The 24,957-nt window shown below is 42.6% G+C and overlaps 2 long non-coding RNA genes across 3 annotated transcripts in view; both read left to right on the top strand.

Moving 5' to 3' along the window:
• Positions 1–6,101, top strand: part of LOC135320214 (uncharacterized) — a 33,991-nt gene extending 27,890 nt beyond the window's left edge. For both annotated transcript variants that reach the window (XR_010379458.1, XR_010379457.1), the window contains one exon: positions 5,786–6,101. This is a non-coding gene — a long non-coding RNA (uncharacterized LOC135320214). The remainder of the gene's footprint in view (positions 1–5,785) is intronic.
• A 14,095-nt stretch (positions 6,102–20,196) lies between these two features.
• Positions 20,197–24,957, top strand: part of LOC116150842 (uncharacterized) — a 253,084-nt gene continuing 248,323 nt past the window's right edge. Inside the window, exon 1 of the long non-coding RNA XR_010379274.1 lies at positions 20,197–20,331. This is a non-coding gene — a long non-coding RNA (uncharacterized LOC116150842). The remainder of the gene's footprint in view (positions 20,332–24,957) is intronic.

The raw sequence follows: 24,957 nt of genomic DNA, 5'->3' as shown, positions 1-24,957 counted from the left end.
GTGGCTTTGTTTTGTTTTTTCTTTTTTTTTTTTAAGTATAGTCAGTTACAATGTGTCAATTTCTGGTGTGCAACACAATGTCCCAGTCATGCGTATACATACATATATTCGTTTCCATATTCTTTTTTATTAAAAGTTATTACAAGGTACTGAACATAGTTCCTTGTGCTATACAGAAGAAATTTTATTTTTGTATGGCTCTGCTTCTAATGGATTTCTTTCATAAATGTGGAGATGCCAGGTTCTGTCAGCAGACAGATTTTTCTAAAAGGGCACAAGGGGGTCACACGGGCACTCTTAGGATCCCAACAAAAACAAAAGAAACGTCGACTTCGTTCTGGGAGGGGAGGACCCCGTGCGTTGTGCTCCTTGGTAAGTCTTCCTTTCAGTTCACTTTCTGTGTCCACAGAGTGATCTCCAGTCACCTTGGTTTTCTTCTTCTTCTGTTCTTGCATCCACAGCTGAATGAAGGGCTCCTCTGTGAAAATCCGTCATAATTTAGGAAGCGGGTCTGGGGCTTTGGCTGGGGACAGAAGCTGGCAGGCACTCCATGGCCACCTCGAGGTGTGGGGGCCTGTGTGGTAGACCTCCACACATAGGTCCCCATGAATCCAGCTGCGTGATCTCTCTGGGTCCTACACACATCACTTGCTAAGGTTCAGTTGTCATTTGTCTACCTGTGTAGTCTCATTTCTCTTTAAAAATGTTGTGGGAAGTTGGCGATACCCTTCGATCTTTTTGATCCTTGATCCTACCGTGAAATTGGCATTTATCTTCTATAATGTCACTTATTTCAGAAGCCTACCACGGGGAAGGTAGGCAAATGTGTGGCTGCTGTCCCTGGACTGAACCAGAAGTTCCATCGTGAGTTAGTATCTGAATTCCAGACTGGCCACATGGATAATATATATCGCTTCTAAAATCTCCCTTGCAGACTATTCGTCCTTAACTAGATGATCAGAACTTACTTTATATCCCACACTTACATGGACTCTGTCGTGATTTTTACATTTTCCATTTAGTCAAAAAATATTTGTATTTGTTGGCCTCAAAACAAAAATAGGTTGATCACATTGGAAAATGACCTTCTTTCTCAAGTTTGACCTTCATGCTGTTTTATGTTGAGTTGTATTTTAGAATCAGTCCTTCCACCTGTTGACCTTGAGATGGTACTTCCAACTATTTTCCCCCACCTCACTTTTTTTTTTTTTTAATTTTTTAGCTTTTTGCTTTTCTGTTTTACCAGCCCAACTGTGTACACAGGCTATGACTGATGATTATTTAGCAGCAGAAGATTGACCTCATCTTCATCAGGAAGCCTCAGTGTTGCGTTTAGGCAGATTCTGTTTCCAGTAATGAGGATACAGGAAACATCGCTTCCTTTGCAAGTTCTTACCCTTCCTCACGCTTAAAGAAAGACATGCTTTGTCGTATTCGGCTATTTCTCACCGTTGGATTTCCTGGTTTTGCTAGGAAACGTTCAAACAGAGCAAAGAGCAAGATTTTTCAGTAAAAAGTCATTTTCCTGTTGCATTGATGAGGTTGTGTAATGCCCGGAGCAAGTTAATCTTTATAAAAAGGCTTTAAGACGACATCTTATTTTATACGATACGGCCACTTGTGAGAGCATTCCACCAAGAATAGCAAACCTAAGACTCCGTTGCAATGATGGTGGTTTATTACAAGTGGGGCTGTTTCAGTAAGAGAAGCGCTTTATTGACTATTCCATTCTTGATGTAGATTCTAAATCAGTTTGATGCGGGATCTCAGCACTTGAAGAGTTGTTCACCAGTGGTTTTTCTACATCTGAAAGTAGCCTTTGCCAGTGAAGAGTGCTGGCAAAAAAAGCAGTTCACCCAAATTATGAGTTCCTTGAATTAGCTCAGTATACCTCGTCTAGCAAAGAAGAGAACGAATCTATCTTGCACCGAAATGAGAGCGTAATTTGGGTCAGATACTAACGAGTTAGGGTCCTACCTGATTCTGAGTTCAGCTGGGCGGTGAGCAGAGATGGTGGTGAGACCCCCGTGACCAGTAATGAAATGTTTTATGCTGTCGGGAGGGGAGCAAAGCAACCCGTGAAAGCTCAGGGTGGAAGAAGGTTCCAAACCTGGTTGACTAACCTCTGCTGGAATTAATGACGGTACCTCTCTTACCTCCGAAAAGCTCATAGATTCTCCTGTAAGTTGGATTCTCATTGAAAAGCCCCTATTCCTCCTTAGAGCCTCAGGCAAAACAGTTTCCTGAGCTTGAGTGCTTATTTGTAAAATTAGGGCTTGCAAAATTCCAAGTGATTTTTTTTTTCCTCCCCCTTAAACTCTGAATTGAGGAAAATTTGCCTAATAGAAACACGTTTGCATGGCAAGATGCTAGGCTCGGGGGACCCATTTAGGATCTGCTGTCCCTATTTTAAGCAACCCCATAAATAATTAGTTAAAAATCATGCTTTGTCAGTTTTTGGAATCAGTCATTTTATGTTATTCTAGTACACGGGCCAGTTTGTAGTCAAGGGTCGAATTGAACTTTTGGAATTTTACATGAAATAATATTTTTTTGAACCTTAATGTTGAAAGGAGATTGCTGAAAGCACACTGTTACAAATCCAGTTGCTGGATGACCTGGAATTTATTACTCAATATTCAATTGATATTTCTTGTCTGAATACATCTTTCCATGGAAAGAAATACTGAGAGTGCTGAAGAGTGTTAAACTTTCCAGAAACTACAGTTGTATGGAAGAAAACTGAAACAGCCCCCCGCATTTTTCTGTTAATAAACATGTGACTTGTCAGTGTAACAAACAGCACAGTGTATTAAATGAGGAAAACTTATGTTCCCTGTATTAGAAAGTGGTTCGTGCACATTCTCAGGAGAAGTTCAAAATGTTTTCCCTTTACATGCAGATAAGGGAAAAAAACACAAAGACTTCGCAGAAAAGGGCACTGTAACCAAACCGTTTAGTTATTCACGCAAAGAAGAGATAACATATTGTCAGGATTGCTAAAGTCACTTGACCCAGTTGAGGAGGAATTTATTCAGGTGGCTTTAATGATGGAGCTACTTTTGGTCGGCAAACCTGTGTTAAAAGGACTTTATAGAAAACTGTCGTTAATCCTTATGCCCCAGTTCCTGCAGGTGAAGCTTACTGTGCGCGTTTTACAAATGGGAAGATGGATTTTCATGATGTAAAAGGTATTTGCTGGAGCTCTGGTAAGCCTGGGAGCTGCATCCAAGACGCCCCTCTCAGTATTAAGCACCCTTTGTCAGGAGAATAGGATTGCGGGAATGGAAGTTGGGGATTTGTACCACACAGGACCCTGAAAGTGTGTGGAAGAATTTTAAATTTTTGCTGAAAAATGTAATCAGTGCAGACACCCCTTCCTTCTTCGCCCAGAGGATTCTGGAAGGGAATTCATTGAACTGCCTTTATTTATCTTTTCCCAGTTTTCACAGTCGCCCTTCATACAGGCAGACATTCTTTCATTCGCTTTTAGTATTCTTTTTTGTTTGTTTGTTTTTTAATTTTTTATCGACGTGTAGTTGATTCACAACGTGGGTTGCAGGCTCACTTTAATTATTTCGACAGATACCATGATGTACCTACCAGGAGTTAGGGTGCTGCCCTTTCTTTTCCTGCACTGCAGCTGGAACAAACATTTGTTTTTATTTCTGTGCATTAATTTTTAATTGAAGTACAGTCAGTTACAGTGTGTCAGTTTCTGGTGCACAGCACAGTGTCCCAGTCATGCATATACATACATGTATTTGTTTTCATATTCTTTTTCACACACACATATTGGTTTTTATATTCTTTTTCATGAACGGTTATTATAAAATATTGAATATCATTTCCCGTATTATACAGAAGAAATTAAGCATTTATTTTTAAAAGGGATTTTTTTTTTTAAAATGACAAACCACCCATCCTGGCCACAGTGGTTTCACTTTTACCACATTTAGCTAATGTTAGTGTCTCAGTTCTTAAATCACATGCCCCATTGTTTACACTATTACGTTGGGTCAGTTTGTTCCTCCTGAGTGTGAGATAGACCTTTTGGTCTTTTCTTTACCTAACAAAGCATTACGCTCATAATATGCACTCTTCTACTGGCATCTTACCTTGTAATTATTTCAAAATTATTTTCTCAAAACACTGCCTTGAGTGTTTTGAGGATTCTGACTTCAGTCAGACAGTGTGGATTTGGAAAGTTAACACACACAGCGGTGGGTTAGAAAAGGTATATTCTGGTGAGGGGAAGGGGTAGAAATCAAATGAGGACACAGGTGATTTTTCTCTTCACATCACAGACCCTTTGTGCTGGTTTCATGCTCCTTCTTGTCTTGCCGTCATCCATCGAGAGATCCTGGCTTGCAGTTTCATAAAGGAAAGAGGAGTTGATGGAGATTTATTTACACAGAGGTGGGGTCACTGCTCATTTGGGCTGCAGGATGTGGCCTGATTCCAGAGTTGCAGACCAGGGGTTGAAGGCAGTGCAGTCGCTGGGCTGGAAGCCAGGGCTCCGAGTCATTGTAATTGTAGATGAAATAATAATTATTCGAGATCGTTTGCTAATCAGCAGAACCTTGGAAGTGGCTGCTGACTCTCGAGGTGATTAAGGTGAAACGCCAAATTTGCATGCATTTTAGAATTCCACCATAGCTTGCAAGAGCCCCTCTCTAAAAATAGACTTTGCTTCTTTCAAGATGTGCGCAAAATCAAGGACCCAGAAGGAGTAATTGCAGTGCATCGATAATGCCTAAAACAAAAACACCACAGAATCTCCCTCCCATAGACAATTATCTAAAGATGCTCTTGTCTTTAATTATATGACAGGCTCACCTTGTGTTTTTAGATTATTAGCCATAGCGAATTAGTAGCTGCTCTTTGCCGTCTTCGATAAATACTGAAGCTGGGAGCTTTGCAAATGCATTCGAGATGCCTGCCCAGATGCTCTGTGACTCACTGGTCTCTGCCCATTTATTGAGTGGCCCAGCGTTGTCCGTTTTTGTTCTTTTCCCCGCCCCCTGGCTCTGGTATATCTGAAAAGCCGAACAGAAACGTCAGTCAGCGAGGCAGAGACATGGGTGCAGAACACTGGGCTTCAGAGGTGACTTTGTATAGACACAAGTTCTGAGGGTGACCTCTAATACCGTCCCAGGGAGATTCTTGTAGCAATTGGAAGACATTTATCAGATGGTTTCAGAGATGCAGGGAAAATCCGTACAGCGGAATAGAAGCTTTTGCTCTGCAATTTGCTACATCTAAGTGGTGCCCAGTGAACACCCGTGTATTTAAAACCCCAGGAGTTCTTTGTGTGGGGTTGTTTTGTCTGGGTTTTGATCCTCCTGCCTCATGTGATCCTAGACACACACCGCTGAAGGCTCTCTCCCTTGTAATGTGGTTTTCTTACCTATGGGCATCTGTAAGAAAGGGAACAGAAGATGAAGCAGTCTGGGTAGACACGTGTGATGTCGCTGTGCCGTCCGGGTCTCCCTGAGAAACTGTGAAGGCCCTTTGGTATCGTCTGTTCTAAGAGACACGCCTTGGTCTCTCCAGAAATTACACCCGCGCGGGGTCTGGGTGCTTTGAAGTAGCAAGGCATTGTGCAGTTTCATTCTGAGGCCGTTTAAGCAAAGAGAGACTGAAGCGCACGTTGGGCATTTGAGCCCTCGGAAAGGAGAGGACAGACAGCGTTTCTGAAAATAAACGCTTTTTGAACATAAAACAGAGAAATTGCACGAAAGCAATCTCCTGTGTTTGACAGCAATTTCTGTTTCTGTTCCAGCTGCTTCTGCAGATAAAATTACAGTGGAACTGGCTTTCCTATTTAACTGGCCTCCAGATAGAGTCACCCCAAATCTCCAGCTATTGACTTTTGAAACACCGCTTACGGAACAGGTACCTGGAAAAACATGCTTCTGTTGAATTTCTTTATAAAAAGAAAGGCCAGGAGGGCATTGAGTCTGTACCCATTTAGCCAAGCACGCTACCGCTAACATTAAAGGTCAACCTCTTACAAAAAGCCATTGAGATTAGACATTTTTGGTAAAATCTTTTGGTAAAGAAGCATATGAACTGGGGGAGTGGGGTGATTATCCACTGATTCCTATATCCTGTTGCTTTGAGGGCGGTCCCCAGGATGTTAACTTGCTGGCATGAGCCCCCTGTGGTCTTAGACTGTGCTGAGAACCGAGGGGCTGGCGAGACAGGATCAAAGGTGGGGCGTGGAGCTGTCCCCTCCCGCAGTGCTGAAACCGGAGGGGAAGACGGGCATTCCACATTGGGCTCCTGTGAGTGACAAGGCTCATTCAGTTGTTACATTCTGTTGATGAGATAAACGTATTCTGTGTCTGAGAAGGCCAGAAAGGAGGGCATTAAGGCATGGTCTATTCTGAAGGGAGTTTGTTATCTGTTTTGTCAGCTAGGGTGCCTGAGAGTAAAATTCAAGACCTACGGTTGGAAAAGTGAGCCTCTGGTGGGCTTGGGTTTCAATGTCATAAAGTCTGGACTTTGTACGTGAGGGAGGCTTGAAGTAGGAGACCTCTGTGTTTCCCAGTAAATAACACATTTTACTAATGAGCATTTTACTAATGAGAGAATGAGCATTTTGGTAATCATTAAAATGGGGAATCAGCTTCAGCTACACCACTCTGCTGACACAAGCCGGAGAAAGAGTAGAAACCATGGCACAGAGAAGACAGTGTCTGGAGAAAGAGGGATTCTGGTTTGGTGGGAGTTTGTGTTACGGCCGAATCCGATTACGGAGGGTGAGAATGGCCTCAACGAGAAAATTGAAATTCACAAGTTCTCGAGCTCCAAGGTGAAGTGAATCCATTTTGACTGAGACGGTTTTGTCAGTGACTTTGTGAAAAGAAAGTGCTGGCTTTTAGTTATTCACCAATAAAAAATGCATGAACCCTGCTCACTTCCTGGATCAAAGGCATTTTCTACAAAGTCAGCCCTTTGGTCTTTGCAGGGTGATAGTACAGAGAACCTCTCCCCAGTGCCCTTGTCCAACTCTCTCTGTACCACAGACATTTTGACGATCTGTTGGTTGGAGTGACTGTGTCTGTAAAGTCGCCTTTAGCACGTGTATGGGGTGAGCCATGCAGGTCAGCTAGACGTGAGGGCTACCAAGTCCTGCGTCATCCATTGCCTGTCCAGGGAGGCGAGACGTTGACCAAGCGGTGTAATCTTGAAGGCACCTCCATCAGAAGTGTGGGAATGGAACAACACAGTGTAACACACGTCCGTGGAATAGTGTGGAAGGGAAACCAGCTTTCAAGATGACGGTCACTACCCTGGAATACAATGCTCGTATCTTCTATGTTAGTGTACTGACTTAAAAGACTCGACCGTCAGTTTCTTATTAGAGCTTAATTTGCCCTTTGAGTGATATCCCCGTGTTGTATTTTTCATAAATATGTCAGGTTCTGTGTTTGTGGCTCTCAGTCAAAAGCTTGACGTATTTTGCACTCGTTCTGTTAACATTTCATCTATTTCTTTTCATTGTTTACTGACATAACCTGCTCCCTAAATTACACAAAGCATTCGGTAAGAAACCGCACCTTTGTTTCCCTGAAATGAGCTCCACTTACTTAGCCGCTGGACTCGTCTGAGGGTCAGTTAAGTGTGCTGTCCCCGTTACCTGTCAATACTGTCTTCTGTATGGATTTCCACTTCATGTGGTACTTTCTGCAGGGCGGGAATGCATCTTGGCTCTTAACCTGAACTCCCTTCTCGTTCACTTCTCATTTACAGCGTGTCGGTGGGGTGCTCGGCTCTGCAGCACAGCTTACACGTGCTCCTTCAACGTTTTCAAGATCCCTCCCTTGTGGCATAATGACTCGGTTTTGTGGTTATTCCTGTCGGCCGGCCTGTGAAGTCTGTTAGGGGGGTTAACCCTATGGTATTTATTCCTGCATTTTTATCCTCCCATCCATCTTTCCCTGAGCCCCCCATGCACAAATCCACCTACATACCCAGTGCATTTCTGAACTAGGAGAAGACACCCGGTAAGCATTTGTCAAATGAACTGAATAACGGCACCAAATACAGAATAATCCGTTTCCTCAGGCTGTTTGTAATCTGAGGTAAGAGTGGTGGACAATACCGTGTCCCGTTAGGGCCGTAAATATGCCTTTCCTCTTAGTGTGCACGGGCTGTGGAAGAGGTGTATTTGCAAGAAAAATCCTGAGCTTGTAGAGAAATTCATTGCCCGTCTGTTTATAGCATATATCTTCTTGTGTTTTTCATGTTGAGTTTCCTGTGACCACCATCAGAATGCTTCCTGCTTTGGGGAAAAAAAAAAAAGAAGCCATACATCCTTGATACATTGAGCTAATTCTCTGTGGTCCTCAGATGGTGTGTCCATGCACTCTTCCAGGAATGGACACAACTCTCCTGAAAGAACCAGATGTAGAAATGAGCCAGTGACCTCACTCTGCCTTGGATCATTTAGCCTAGACCCCGTTTCTGGAAGGGAGTGATGCAGCTGTCTTCAAACTCTGCAGCATCTGCGGCTGATAGTCCACAAGTCAGCAGTTTCATGGAGTCTTCTCCTCTTTACCAACCCCTTCTACCGAGAGCCTTGAATGATTCTTGAGTGTGCTCAGTGCCATGGATGGTGAGGGCTGGGTAGAGCCCTGCCTACGTGGCAGTGTCTTTAGATAAACAGTCCTCGAGGGACAGCCTGCAGGGCGTGAATGATGAGATCTCGCAGAAGGCAAGGTTTCATTTGCATAATTATAAGCTGCAGACTGACGGGGGAGGGGGGCGCTGAGCTAGTTCAGGGTTGCTTTGCCTGCTCCGTTTTGTGCTTAAAGCATCATCCACGTGCACTCAAGTTGAGTATCCCAGGGTTCAAATTTTCAGAAAATAACTCCTAAGTATTGTTACGTCAGGAGCTAATATGAACATCCTAGTCTGGGATTGGCAGACACAAACTACTACGTATAAAACAGATGAACGACAAGGTCCTACTGTACAGCACAGGGAACTGTATTCAGTATCTTGTAAAAACCTATAATGACAAAGAATATGTGTATGTATAACTGAATCACTGTGCTGTACACCAGAAACGAACACAACACTGTAAATCAGCTATGCTGCAGTTAAAAAAAAAAGAGCTCTAATACACTCAGGGCTGGGCTAGGAGGGAGTTCTGGGGACATCCAACTTTGGAATAAACATCAACCTCATATCCGTCATCTAGAGATTCTTAACTTGGCATCATGGATAAGCTTCAGAGGGTCTAAGAATCCCCTATATATAAAATTATGTATTTGCATTTCTGCATTTAAAGGAGCCGTATACTTCGTCACATTCTCGAAGGCATTTGTTTTAATCGTATGCAGAAGAAAGCGCCCAGGTTTGTTCCAAAGAGACCCGTTTCTTCTCTGGGCTGATTCTAGAGATAAAGAGAAAGCCACCATGGTTTGTTTAGTCTGGGCGGAGGGCCACCTGGAGCAGATCTGATCTCCAAGGTTGTTTAAAATCCAGCTTCTCCGTGGTTCATCTAAGCTTTCACGTCGTAAGGATGCGCAAGGTTGGAACAGTTCCTCGAGGTCTCTGTGTGCTCTGAAGTCAAGAGAGCAGGAACGTGACGGGGGTGTAGGCTGGTGATGCATTTGTGCGGGGATGGCAAAACAGGAAACAGCCTTTTCCGCATTCGTTGCCACTAGCAAAAACCTCCCTATTGTGCAAGCTGTCAGTTGGCTGCGCTGACCTGTGAGTCCACACAAGGGAGGCCGTGGGGGCTTCTAGGAGCTTTGCCTTCACTCTTTTCTGAACCTGTTCAACTTTCCCCTTTGAATTCATCATTAGAACTCGGTTCTAAGAGTTCTCCTGGAACCACCAGCCTCCCTGAAGACACTGAGTGATGGAGTGGCTTGCACGCTGCCTGTTCATTCTGCTCTTTCCTGAGCCCGCCTTGATTCAGTTTCACCGGGCAAGCAACTCGTCTGCCGCCACCTCCCCCAGATCGGTCTTTGTGTGATAAATCACGAGCGTGTAGTTCAGAAGAGCTTAACGCTGTTCGTTCTGGTCGTGCTGCATTGCGGTGATGGTGCACTCCCTGGTTTGCTTTCTTGAGATGCTTCCTGGCCTGGAGGGACTGTGGCAAATTTTGCAGATGGAGACCAGGCATAAATCAAGACAACCTTCCAGACATCAGACATGCGCTTTTAAAAATCTGTCAAATGAGAGAGCAGTTATGAGGCAATAATTTCACACCTCACATAGTCAAAAATATTAATGGGAACTGGGCAGTCCCAAGAGATTAAGCTGAGGGTTCTTACTGAGTGTCATTCATGGGCCCCTGGGAGCCCTCACACCTTCTTAGGGTGTTTGGCTAATCACGCTAAGGTAATATTTGCCTTTTCTCGCTGGATGGATTTTGTACTGATGGTGTAAAATCGCAGGAACCTCAGCACAGATCAATTTGCTGATGCTAAAACTGGGCTAGTGGTCGTTTCTGTTCTTCCCTGCTTATGTAGGGAGCTTGCCACAAGCCTGTTCCACTTACGAATGGCCTCAGTGCAGTAAGAAACAGTCTTAATCCTCCGCCCTGGGGCATACATGTCTTCTGAACATCCGGTGTGACCAAAGGGGAGGGGGTGTCAAGTCCTGACAGCCGAATAGCGTGGTTGTGGTTTTCCCGAGGGGAGGCACTTGGACCACGATTTGAGTTGTGTGCCAGACTGGACAGTCTTTTCTCCCACTGGATTCCACTTTGAGTTGACTGCTCAGTGAACGTCAGGCTTGAGGGTTTGGGATGGGAGACATGCTTTTGGAAGTGACCTGAGTGAGCTGGGCACTCCGAGGATCACAACTGACCGGAACTGTCTCTGGCGATGATGTTTGACAGCCTTCCAGTACCGACAAGACTCTTCTGAGAAGATTCCTGGTGACTTTAACAAGTGAGATGTTGAATGTTACGTGATACAATGAGTGAACATTCCTTAGAGGAGCTGCATAGCATTCTGAAGCAGGGTTTTGTACCTGAATGATGCACCCTGTTACAGAATCGTGGACGGTTAGAAGATCCACTTAAAACGCAAGACAGACGCATGGATTTTAATAGAACAGGATAGGAAAACATCATTAATACTGACTGCAGATTCCAAATTTCAAGTCATCCCTAAGAAACTATTCATTTTCAGAGTTTGGGTGCAGTGTCAAAGAAGAGTGTCCACTGTACTCTGAAAAAAAAGCTATTACAACACTCCGCTCTTTTCCGGCTGCACAGCTGTACAAGACTAGGTTTTATTCATAGCCTACAACCAAAACAACATATGACAAAGGAATGAGAGCAGGAACACATATTGGAATCAAGGCGTCTGATAGGCAGCCAGGTATTAAGGAGATTGGCAAGAGCATGAAACAGTCACTCTTGTTGCTTCTTCATTTTGTTTTGTAAAATCTGTTCATTTCCCACAAATATGCTATTTGTGTCTGACATAAATAGTATAGGAATGTCTTCATTTTCATTTCTGCTGTCGTGACATCACACGAGATCCACTCTCCCAAGCTCTCTGAGATCCTCAGTTGCCTGTAAGGATGTGAAGAATCCTGAGACGCTAACGGTTTGAGATCTGATGCTCTGATAGTGTTCTTGAAACAGAGGTGATTCCGAAGCTCGGCTGGGGAGTTTGACACATACAGAGTCTTTGGCTCCACCTGAAAATTCTAATTCTGGGATGTGCTTTGGGCCAGGTGCCCTCACCCCGGCTATGGTCAGCGGAGCCACTGTGGGGCTGAGAGGTGTGACTGGCGTCACAAGCTTTGCAAACACAGTTGAAAGTACAGACTGTGCCCTGCATTTTGTGTTTTTAAAACCTCAAAGTAAATGCCAATTTATGGTTTCTACACCTCCTGGTTTTTGGAGGTACTAAATGTAAGTGGTTATTATAGTTATTATTTTGGGAAGCTGTAAGTGACCTTTCATTGTTCTTTCGTGGGTCTTGATTGCTAAGTTACCTGTCCAAGTGGGGAAATCAGTCTCTTGTGTTATGATGTGTGTGTTCTGTGGGCTTGGCAGCATGTTGCTTGGATCTTATGCTCAGAATATAAAAAAATTTTTTTTTGTCTCCATTCAGTTTATTCCGCCAGGCATAAAACACAAATGTTCTTATTTACCAAACTAGTTATGAGTAAACAAGAACAGCTTGTTAAAAACCATCATTTCAATTAAAGAAAACACAGAGTACCGTTTAAAAGACATAATTTCTTTATAATTCTTGTGTTGTTCATCTTTATCGTGAAACTATAGCAACTGAGAAAAGGATATGTCCAAATTTATTTCATCATCTAGAAAGAGACTAAAATAATTGTGAACAGAGGTAGGGTAGGATTGATAATATGATTCAGGGAGAATTTCCAGAAGGAAAGATTTATAATGAGAATCTTGGAGAAGCAAATACATCCTGGAAAAAGAAAAAAATCCACCAAGATTCAATACGATTCAAAAAATGTTGAGTACCTACCATGTGTTCTACCCTGTGATTATGACATAGGAATGTGCATAAAACAGGGGCGTTTTCTTTCTCTCTCTTTTCTTTGTTTCTTTCTTTGAGAATTTCAAGTCTAGAGCAAGAATTGGGAAGCTGGAGAGAGTCAGACACAGTTTGAAGTATCTAGGAAGTTTTTACAAAACTTGACCAAAAAGTAGCTTTGTACCATGGAGGGAAGATTAAAGGAAGCTAGACAGGAAACTGTTAATAGCAGCAAAAAAAATTAAGAGATAGAAATTCAGAGTCATAAAAACTGTAGCGCAAATTGAATAGCAAAAGAAAACTAAGGTGCGGCGAGGAAGATCATCTCAGCAGATCTGGGGGATTTTAGTTCCAAAAGGAAGGGAAAGTAGGTGGAATTGGCACTGGATTTTTAGGAGAGGCCACAATTAGCATCGAACCAAAAAGACGTCTCTGAGATGTCGCTGTAGAGACAGAAACAGAAGCAGAGATAATTGGGTCTTGGGGTGGATGTAGAAAGAAAACGACTCTTTAAAGCTACAATGTAGAAATTCTCAAACATTTCTTGAACCCACATTTGTATTTCTTACAATTCAGATCCATCTCCAGTTACAAGCAAACAAAGCAATTCCGTTCTGGTGGTTTTCACAAACCAAACAGGAGGTGCAATTCCAGGTGGTGAGTCACCTGTCGGAGGCTGATAGTAATGGGTGACTGCCAAAGTCTTCTTTGGAAATGCTCTGTGTTTTCATGGTGACCCCCTTAGAGACCCTCCCCATAGTCGTGTGTGCTGTTGTATCACAGAGGAGTCCTTCACTGAACACCCACAGGGTGAGATGCTGATAAGATTCACAGGAACAATTTGCATCCACTTGTAACCTGGAAGAATTTAATGGGATACAGTTCATTACGATGGGTCCAGAAAATCCATCCGTCATTGCCAAGTTAAACTGGTCCGTTTCAGATTCAGAGCGAGAGTTTTTCTGAGCGCCATGACTGCAGAGGACCATCATACTGAAACTCTCTGCAGGTTGTTAGGACCATCCTAGTGAAAATCTCTCCCAGAGTTTAGGTTGTAGGTTCTGCCAATGGAGATGATTTTGACGGCTCATGAGGCTCAGGATTTCTTAGTGTGCCTGTCAGTGTATCTACACGTGGGATTCCAGACCGGACTAACCCTAGTAGGAGATAACTTATGGAATTGTTTTTTCTAGTTTACGGTAATGCTGGGTTTCACAAATCTGTTTTTATGTATCTTGTCATTCTTGGGACAGAAAACATGCTTTGTGAAAATAATGGGTCACTTTTCATTAATTAACTGAGGAACATCTCCCTGACTCTTGGATTTGGGATATATTCAAATAATAATAATAATTCTACAATACTGAATGATTTAATGGTTTGGGAGAGATAGCCTTTGTCATTGAAATATGCAGAACCAAACAAAATAAAACAAAAATTACTCTGAACCATCTGAAGTATCACAGACCTTCCAAAATATTTAGAAATTCAAACTATTTAGAAATACATTCATATTTACAATTCTCATGTAGAGATTGAAAATCCTCTCGAAGTGTAGCTGGAAGGAAACTGCAGACGGGGGTGCAGGGGTCGGGGAGGGGAGGGGTCTGCCATCTCGAAGGCTCTCCAGGCGAGCCTTACGTGTGCCGAAGTGTGAGAGCTCTGGTTTAAAATATTCCAGACAGTAGTGTAAGGGAGGAAAAATAACTTTCCCTTCTGAGTTGTTGGCTGGCAGCCCTGTAACGAAAGACAGATCAACAAGAGAGATCTCAACAGGAGTTTGCTAACCTGTCTACCTCGTGTCTACACGGGAGACGCCCCGGGGAGACGGGCAACTCCTGCAGGGGCTGAACACTCCAGCTGGTGCTGCATCTTCAGCAAAGAACAGACTTTGTGGGGCAGTGGCAGGAGGAAGGACAGAGGTGGTAGCCTTGAAGGCTGGAGGTCGAGGCTGCTTGGTAGCGTTTGTTACGTAGAGTCTTCCCCTGTCTTCTCCAGGCTCAGCGGGTCTCACGCTGTCTCTGGGTTAACCTTTGTTCCCCCAGAGAGAGCTGGAAATGTATGTCCTGCTTTTAGGCAAAGGGGCGGAGGACAGAGAGTTTTTCTTGTCTTCTTTTCAGTTGCCTTCAGATTAAATTAATCCGTTCGCCAAAGTGGCCTTTTTTTTTATATTGAAGTATAGTTGATTTACAATGTTGTATTAGTTTCTGGTGTACAGCACAGTGATTCAGTTACACATACGTGTGTGTGTGTGTGTGTGTGTTCGTGTGTGTGTGTGTGTGTGTGTGTGTTCTTTTTCCAATTCTTTTCCATTATAGGCTATTACAAGCTATTGAATATAGTTCCCTGTGCTGTACAGTAGGGGCTTGTTGTTTATCTGTTTTATATATAGTCACGTGTATGTGTTAATCCTAAACTCCTAATTTACAAAGTGGCATGTTTGGGGCTGGCATACTCTGTCCCCCTTCAATAGAAAATACACAGGTTGTCTAAATTCATTTTATACATTAGTATAACATTAATTTAAAAATTGGATGGTAAAATTGAAAACAGAATAGAGTAGTGTTCTTTATGAACACAGATGAAAAATTCTTAAAATGTTGGCAGGTGTCACAGAGGTCTAGCCACACCCCCAATAATGTAATCAAGTCGGTTTTATTTCATGAATAAAAAAAGTTTCAATTTCAGTTATTGTATCAATACAGTTAATGAAAAAAAGAACTGAGAGAAAAATCTACGTAACTGTATCAGTGGATGTTATATTGATATTTGATGAATGAAACAGTTCTTACAAATAACAAATAATATTAAGTGAAACAGATATTGAAACAAACTGCTTAAATATGACATTATTTACTTAAAATAACAATCATCAGTCAAATAGATTCTGGAGAATTTCTATCGCAGTTGGGTATGGAAGCATGACACCAGTTTTAATTGCTATTGTTAAACATTCTCTGTTTAGTTTTAATAAAGTGCAAAAGAAGACAATAAAGTTTACTTTAATGTTAGATCAAGAGACAAAATTGTCTCTATTTGCAGACTCTGTGGAGACTAGTGAAAACAAACCAGAATTAAGCAAGTCTTACCAGGGTAAATTAACAGTACAAGTTACACGCACAAATCAATAGATTTTTTTTTCCCTCTGGAGTTGATAATAATCCCTTAGGAAAATAATGAAAAAAATGTACCAACTCATAATTACGCTGAAATGATTAGTTCATAGACATAAATGTAATAAGAAAGACTTAGAATTTATAAGAATGTATAATTTATTTTTGCAGAAATCCGTAAAATCTTGTTAAGTACAAAATACAAAACCTGACTATATGTAGAGATAATCCATCGTCCTGGAGTTGAATACTTAATTTTATAAAAACACAAATACATAAATTGAATGCATACCAGTAAAATCCCAATGCACATAGGGGAGCGGAGGAAAAGGATTAAATATTCTTCACATTCCAGTAATAGCCAAGGATATTGTGAAAAAATTTACCATAACGTTCCTGTTAATTAACATAGACAATATTGGTGAAGAACTAGGTAAATACATTCATTAACTAGAAGAGATTACAGATACGTGTGTAAATACACATACATTCAATATATAACAAATAATACATATTAAATACGTATGTAATCAATCCAACAGTTTAATTCAGCAGGAACAAACTGATTAATTTCTTTGATAAATGGTTCTGTCATCATTGTCTATATGGAATAAAAAATGAATAAAAACCTTTCATTCCTATGTCCAACCGTATTTATAAGCAAATCCCACATGAGTTTACCAATTAATGAAAAATATACGCTGTTAGAAGAAAATTGAATAGACTGACGTACTGATCCTGGAGTCACCTTATTACTGGCTTTTTTTTTTTTTTTTTAACAGTAATATGTTTTTCTTATTTTTGAGTTATTTTGTTTTGGGTCTTCTGGTGTTAATTGAAAATATCTTTATTGCTACATTGGACAAGAAGAAACATCTCCCAAGCCTAAATTGTGTCGTCAACAAGCTGTAGATTATATTTTAAGAAGTTATAAATGCAAGGCGTTCACATGTAATTGAATACGTACTCATTTAAGGACAAAAACAGGAGACAACACTTCAAGTCCGTTGATACACAGAAATCACAAAAGAACATTCAACTTTTCTTGCCATCTGGGAAGGTCTCAGCCGTGTGATTTGTGCTGTTAGCATGAAATAGTACAAAATAGAAAAGTGATATGTGAGGGATGGTAATAAAAGATTTGTGAGTCAGTGCAGAGGAGAAAAAAAAAAAAGCAGCAGGAAACATAGTTTGCAGCTTTACATAATTCAGAAAAGAGTTTGAATACCCACCCAAAACGCAGCAGACAATAGATGTGTTGGCAGGGGAAAGGAACATGAATAAAAGGATGTTTTTGTTTTTGTTTTTTCAAACCAAGCTGGATTAGTGACAAGTAAATTAATGGCCTTGAAATAGGTCTCAGCAGTTCAGCAGAATTTCCTGAATCTCCAGAATGCAGGGCTGAGGTCTGCGGTGATACAGATGCACACTGAACAGGCACCAGGGATAAGATGCATATTTATTGGGTTTTGGGGGAAGAACGTAGGACTTCAAGATGGATTATGCCATCCTTGAAGACTATGACAACCTCGTGGTCATATTACTTTCAGACTAGCAGGTCTTGGTCCCTGATAGTTTGCATTTGTAACAGAAAGAGGAACATCGTGAAGGAATTAGGGAAACTTTTGCTTTAGCTCGTGAAGAATACACCACTGTGGGAATTGCCTCCTCGTTGTAAACAATTGGAAAACTCGGAAGATGTGAAACCACGGTTTTCAGACTTTGGACAATGGGCAACACGACTGTGGTCCTTGCGATGAGGGCAGCTAACGAAGCAAGCAGTCAGTGGCCCCTGCAGCTTACTGTCCAAGCCAGTTTCTAGACCTTAGCTGAAGTAGGAGGAAGCTAAACTGGGCTCTGTGTGCTGAATCGAGGTCACAGGGACCTGAGTTCAGAGTGTGAGGAGGCTGAGGGTGCCTGGTTACACGAGGCAACGTGGTGGAGAGGAAGGGCCGGCACACAGAGGGAGTTCGGGAGACCTACGTCGGGGTCTCTGCCTCACTTTGGTGTCTACGCCGGGAGTAGAGACCCAGCAGAACTCACCCAAGGATGGGAGCTGTTCACGTCCACACCACACCAGCCAGCGTGGAGACACCTGATGGTACACAGAGCTTATCACCGTGAGCACCGACCAGAAAGCCAACGGGCGAGACAAAAGCCTGGGAGAAAACATTCACGAAACAAGGCTCTGACAAAGGACTGAGGCCCACAGTATACGAAGGGAATGTGCTGCTCAGTGATAAAAAGACACACCGGGCGGCTTTTCCAAAGGACAGGGACTTGGACAGATGATTCTGCAGAAACACAAGTAAATGGCCAGTAAACACACAAAACCCAATTATATCCCAACGGTGTTTGTTAGGGGTCTGTGGGGAGATTCCAGTAGATACCAGACACGAACACTGAGCAGACTGACAACATCTGATGTTCACAATGACGTGGGGCAACTGGAAAGTTGGTACGTATTTAGGGCAAGTGTGAAATGGCCGTGATTTTGGAAAGACTGCTGGACGTTGAATAAAATACTAGATGACACAGTGACTTAGCCATCCCACTGCTCTTTACCTAAGATAATGAAGACTGATGTTCTGAAAGACTTGACAAGAAAATGAACAGCAACTTAATGTATTTGAGGTTAAGAAAGAAGAAAAAAGGAGGAGGTGGTCCAAGTATTAATGGACAGAAGAAAGAACAAAGCACTCTTTTGCAGCGCTCGGCAGTGAAGATCATACAACAGTGATAATTCTATGGAAAATGTTGGAGGGAATGAAAGGATCCTCAGCTAAATGAGCATCCACCATAGGACCCGATTGTCTCGAAGCTCCAGAACAGACAAAGCCCTTATTTGTTGGAGAAAGTGCGAGCTCCGCGTGGCCTTGGTCTGGCAGGTGCGGAGCTGGACTGAAACTTGTCAGGAGGGGACCGCCTGGGAGGCCTGTGCTCGGGATCCTGATGCGGTTTGGGCCCTGCACGTGTGCGCTGCTGTCTCCTCGTCCATGGCGTCCTTGACACTGACGTATCTCGGGCATCGGACCATCTGATCGTCAGGCCATCGGGGTGGTCTCCCCTGGCCTGGGGTGGTCACTGCTGGCTATCTGATCGCCAGGTTCTCGGGACAGACTTCGGGTATCGGGTGTGTCCCCTAGCCAGGGCGCTCGCTGTCCTCTGGTCTCGATTGCGTCCCCCAGGCCCAGTCCACCTCCTGCTGGGGTCCCTCGCTGACTCGGTTATCGACTCCTCTTCCTGGAGCAGCTTCACAGCGGCTTGTGCACCCTGGAGCGACTGTGCTGACAACTGTCTTCCCTGGACTGAGGGACTTACTTCCTGTCGCCTCCTCACTGTTGACCTCGGACTGACACAGTCATTCATTACTTTCCCTGTTCTGATGGAACTGGTCATCTCATCCTCAGTGTTTTCCCTGGACTTTCTCCATCATCGACTCGTTTCCCTAGACTGAATCGGTCATTGACTTGTTTCCCTAGACTGACTCGGTCATCGACTTGTTTCCCTGGACTGAATCGGTCATTGACTTGTTTCCCTGGACTGACTCAGTCATCGACTCGTTTCCCTAGAGCGACTCGGTCATCAACTATTTTGCCTGAACTGACTCGGTCATTGACTCGTTTCCCTGGACTGAATCGGTCATTGACTTGTTTCCCTGGACTGACTCGGTCATCGACTTGTTTCCCTGGACTGAATCGGTCATTGACTTGTTTCCCTGGACTGACTCAGTCATCGACTCGTTTCCCTAGAGCGACTCGGTCATCAACTATTTTGCCTGAACTGACTCGGTCATTGACTCGTTTCCCTGAAGTAACTCGGTCATCAACTATTTTGCCTGGACTGACTCGGTCATCGACTCGTTTACCTAGACTGAATCGGTCATTGACTTGTTTCCCTAGACTGACTCGGTCATCGACTCATTTCCCTGGAGTAACTCGGTCATCAGCTTGTTTCCCTGGACTGACTCGGTCATTGACTCTTTTCCCTAGACTTATTTGGTCATCGACTTGTTTCCCTGGACTGACTCGGTCAACAACTCATTTCCCTGGACTACCTGAACACGTTTCTCTGGGCTGACTCAGTCGTCCACTCTTTCCCTGGATTGAGTGATCATCTGTTTACCCTGGATTGAGTTTTCATTGACTTTTGCCTGGAGTGAGTAGGTCACTGATTCGTTTCCCTGGAGTGACTCGATCATTGACTCCTTTCCCTGGACTGACTCGGTCAACAGCTGTTTTGCCTGGACTGATTCGGTCATCGACTCGTTTACCTGGGCCGACTAGTCCTTGACTGTTTCCCTTGGAGTGACTGGATCTTCATCTGTGTTTCCACAGACTGAGGGAATCACTCATTGCCTGCCATCTCATCCTCAACTGTTTACCTTGGAGTGATTCGATCATAGGCTGTTTTCCCTCAGCTTAGGAGATTCTGTCCTCGCCATCATCAGCTGTTTTCCCTGTACTGACTCGGTCATCGACTATTTACGTCTCGAATGACTTTCATCGACTGCTTTTCCTGGACTGCGGCAGATGACGCGTCGCCATCTTGGTTCTAGTTCTTAAAAGTGAGGTTCTTGGAAATTAAAAATAGGTATTTGTATATTCATGCGTGTAGAAGCACACCGGTGTACCTGAGTGTCCCTCGTGGAGAGCCACGCCTCTGTGCGTCCCAGTGGAGAGTGTTGGAGGGTCTCTCCATGCGATAAACTCCCCGCGTGACAGGTGAGGCCCGGGCCCGAGCGTCTTGCGTGTTTTCCTCAGTTTTTCGGTCAGTGTACTTGGACTTGTTCTCCGGGAAGGGTTTCACTTTGCTTTCCTCAGACTTACTAAGAATTTAGTGTTAAGAATGTGGGCCCTCTCTTTGTTATGTTGCAAATATTTATCTTCACTTTGCCTGAGTTCTTGTGACTTTACGGCTTTTTTTTGTTTGTTTTTTTGGTTCTGCAAATATGTATATTTTAAATTATAGAGACAAATTTATCAATCTTTCTTTGTGTCTGGATTTTGAATGACCTTTAGAAAACAGTACCGCACACCAAGTTTCTGGGAGAGTTAATTTACTTTCCCCCCAGAAGGTGTGTATTGTTTCTGGGAAAATTAATTCACTTTCCTCGAGAAGATGTGTGTGGTTTATGGGAGAATTAATTCACTTTTCTTCAGAAGGTGTGTGTTGTTTCTGGGAGGATTAATTCACTTTTCCCCAGGTGTGTGTAGTTTGCGGGAGAATTAATTCACTTTCCCCTCAGAAGGTGTGCTGCTTCTGGGGGAATTAGTTAACCCCCCCTCCCCCCACCGCCCCCAGAAGGTGTGTGTGGTTTCTGGGAGGATTAATTCACTTTCCCCCAGAAGACGGGTGTTGTTTCTGGGGGAAAGTGAATTAACCAAATTCACTTTCCCGCATAAGGTGTTTGTTGTGTGGACTCAGCGGTGAGCGCGCGCACGTGCGTTCAGACGCCGGCTTCAGGGGAAGCTGGTCCTTGTGCAGGACTGAGATGCGCCTCCCGGTGCCGTTTTCCACGTGGTTCCCGGGCGCCCGTCACCGTTTGGCAAAAGTCCGCCTTCGCCGGGGTCGGAGGGGCCGCGCTCCCCACGGCTGCACCCCTGTGTCCGTGTGTGTTTCCAGGGGCGCAGGTCTGTCCAGGGCCCGCAGCGCGGCTCCGCGCAGACGCGGTGTCACGTGTGTGGAATCGGGGAGGACTGCGCCTCCTCCAGCATCTGTGGCCGCCTCGGGGCTGGTTCTTCCGCGCGAACTTCCCTGTCGGTTCATTTGACTCTCTACGTTGGCTAACACTCTTCTTTTTACTGTCATAACACTAATTTTATGTTACCCAGAATTGACAGCTTTATGATTTCAAGTCATCCTATTCAAGGATTTTTTTTTCCATTTCTTCAATCTACTTTTCTTTCCGTTTTCTTTTTTTTTTTTCCCCTTTTAATTTTTTTATTATAGATTTATTTGGCGTATTTTGTTTTAATTTGATTCCTGGGTATGTTAACTTCTTTGGTGCTATTGTATAGAGAGTTTTCCGTAATATTTACTACAAATGTTTATTTGGGGTGTATATTAATGCTTTCTGAGTGTTAATTTTTATGGTTAATTTACTCAATTATTTTGTCGTTTGAATTAATTATATCATTGATTTTCTAAGGTTTTCCAGGTATCAGCTGCACAACAATTTGAATGTTTATTTTTCTAATTCTTATACCTCTAATTGGTTTATTTTGTCTCCTTCAATTAGCAAACATTTCCAGCATAATGTTGAATGTTTTGGGTCTTTTCTGGCATTTTTTTCTAACTCTTTTTTTTTTTTAATTGAAATATCGTGCATTTTCAATATTGTGTTAGTTTCTGGTGTACAGCAAAGTGATACGGATGTGTATATATGCACATGTTTCAGATGGTATTAGGCCCTTTTTGCTTAGTCTTAGACTGGCACATGCCTGGATATTCTGTAAACCGGCAGTACATTTGATTTTAAAGATCAGGGGTCTTCATCTTTTTAAATGACTCTTTTACATCGGTTGGATTTTTTTCCTTGAAATACAGTTGATTTACAGTGTCATGTTAGCTTCAAATGTACAGCAAAGTGATTCAATTATACATGTGTATGTATATATATTCTTTTTCATATTCTCTTTTATTATAGGTTATTACAAGAAAATGAATGTATTTCTCTGTGCTGTACAGAGGGACCTTGTTGTTTATTTTATATATATATATATACATATATATATATATATATATGTATATATATGTTAGTTGGTATCTGCTAATTTATCTCTTCCTACACCCTTGCCCCATTGGTAACCATAAGTTTATTTTTTATGTCAGTGAGTCTGTTTCTGGATTGTAAATAAGTTCATTTGTGTCTTTTTTGTAAGATCCCACATATAAGTGATATCATATGGTATTTTTCTTTCTCTTTCTGGCTTACTTCACTTAGAATGACAATCTCTAGGTCCATCCATGTTGCTGCAAATGACATTATTTTATTCCTATTTATGGCTGAGTAGTATTCCACTCTATAAATATACCACAACTTTATCCAGTCATCTTTTGATGGACATTTAGGTTGTTTCCATGTCTTGGCTATTGTAAATAGTGCTGCTATGAACAGTGGGATGCAGGTGTCATTTTGAAGTAGGGTGAACATTGGGGTGAGTGTATCTTTTTCAATTAAGGTTCCTTCTGGATATATGCCCAGGAGTGGGATTCCTGAGTCATAGGGTAAGTCTATTTTTAGTCTTTTGTGGACTCTCCATACTGTTTTCCACAGTGGCTGCACCAAACTGCATTCCCACCAGCAGTGTAGGAGGGTTCCCTTTTCTCCACAGCTTCTCCATCATTTGTTATTTGTGGACTTTTGAATGATGGCCATTCTGACTGGTGTGAGGTGATACCTCATTGTAGTTTTGATTTGCATTTCTCTGATAATTAGTGATACTGAGCGTTTTCTCATGTGCCTACTGATCATTTGTATTTATTCCTTGGAGAATTGCTTGTTTAGGTCTTCTGTCCACTTTTTTATTGGGTTGTTAGGTTTTTTTGTTACTGAGTTGTGTGAGCTATTTATATATTCCGGACATTAAGCCCTCGTCACTTGCATTGTTTGCAATTATTTTCTCCCATTCCATAGGTTGTCTTTTCATTTTATTTGTGTTTTCCTTTGCTGTGCAAAAGCTTATAAGTTTAATTAGGCCCCATTTGTTTATTTTTGCTTTTATTTCTATTGCCTGGGTAGACTGATCTCAGAGAACATTGCTGTGATTTAAATCAGAGAATGTTTTGCCTGTGTTCTGGTCTAGATTTGTGATGTCTTAAATTTAAATCTTTAAACCATTTTGAGTTTATGTTTGTGTATGGTGTGAGGGAGTGTTCTAACTTCACTGATTTACATACGGCTATTCCCTATTGGCATTTTTTTCATGACTCCCGCTTGATTGTGGCATCTTTTCATTGTTATGTTAGATTCTGTTTGATAATATTTTGTTTAGTATTGAAGCATCAATATTCATAGTTGACATTAGTCTGAAATACCCTTTCATTATTGACCAGAGTACTTTTTAGTTACAATGGACAGTCTTTCATTATGAATGCACACATTTGGAAATAAGATAGTTTTCGGTTGTGTGTAATCTTGACATATTAAAATAATCTGTGACACTCTTAGAAGTGTATTCAGCTTTATCCTGGTATTGTAGCGATTTGACAGCTACAGGTGACCTTGAACAGCGTGGATTTGAACTCCCAGGACTCACTCGCACATGGATTCTTTTCACTAAACACGTGCTAAGCACTACAGGCAGGATCCACGGCTGGTGACTCCACAAATGTGAGAGCACAGAGCAGGAGGCCCCTGTGCAGTTACCCCTGGGTCTTCGCCTGTTTTGGGGGAGGGCACCCCTGACCCTCACGGCATTCCAGAGTCTCTTTTAGCAGTTGGACATTTTACATTCTTATTCTTTAGTCCATAAATTCATTTTTGTATTTCATCCTTGCCAGAGAATTTTAACGGCAACAGACAGACTTTTTGGAAACATTTTGGTTGTATGTCTGTTTCCCTTTCATCAGAGATGTTTATGAGCTGAAAACTAAATTTCCCTAATTCCCAAGACAGCTGTGACTCAGGTGTTAATGCTGCCCTCCGGATTGAGCTGTCATTGCGTTTTTGTTAATGATAATTTATCAAAACGGAATTACACAGCACATTTGTATGACATAAGTTTTCACGGGGGACATCTGGGGACAGTCGGGCAACAGGAAATTGTACATAGATTCCAGTGTTCTCTTGGCCCCCACCCTCCCAAGTGGACCTTACCAGTTGGGCGGCAATAGTTCTGTCCGTCCTGGAACCAGCAAGTCACTGGACTCAGAACCGCCACCCCAGTTACCTACTCTGGAGCAGGTCAGCACCGCCTGGTCAGGGACACCACCATCAGAAGTGAGAGACTTCGTGGTCCTTTTCCTGAAGCCTGGACTACAGGCTGCTCACACTTGCCTGAAACATTGTTTAAGCTCTGAGTAACATGTTCACCCCACACCTCATTCGTGCATTTTTTAGAAATATAATTGCATGAGAGTGGGGTTTTATTGTCTACCATGAATCACTGTTGTAGCCACAGTATCTCATACTGAAGTGCAGATTTAGGGTGGAATTTAAAACGTGCATACATGCCTTATTTGTGCGTCTGTGTGTGCAGGAAATAAAGATCTGAAACATTAGAATATAGAGCTGAAATGATGGGAAATGATGTTTTAGATGATTGTTACCACTCTCAGGAAAAAGATGCTTTAAGGCCAATGTGATAAATCGAGACAAAGGACAACACGTAACATATACAACAGAG

Source organism: Camelus dromedarius, chromosome X, assembly GCF_036321535.1.
Source record: "Camelus dromedarius isolate mCamDro1 chromosome X, mCamDro1.pat, whole genome shotgun sequence".
Lineage (NCBI taxonomy): Eukaryota > Metazoa > Chordata > Mammalia > Artiodactyla > Camelidae > Camelus > Camelus dromedarius.
This window is presented reverse-complemented; position numbering and strand designations above follow the sequence as displayed.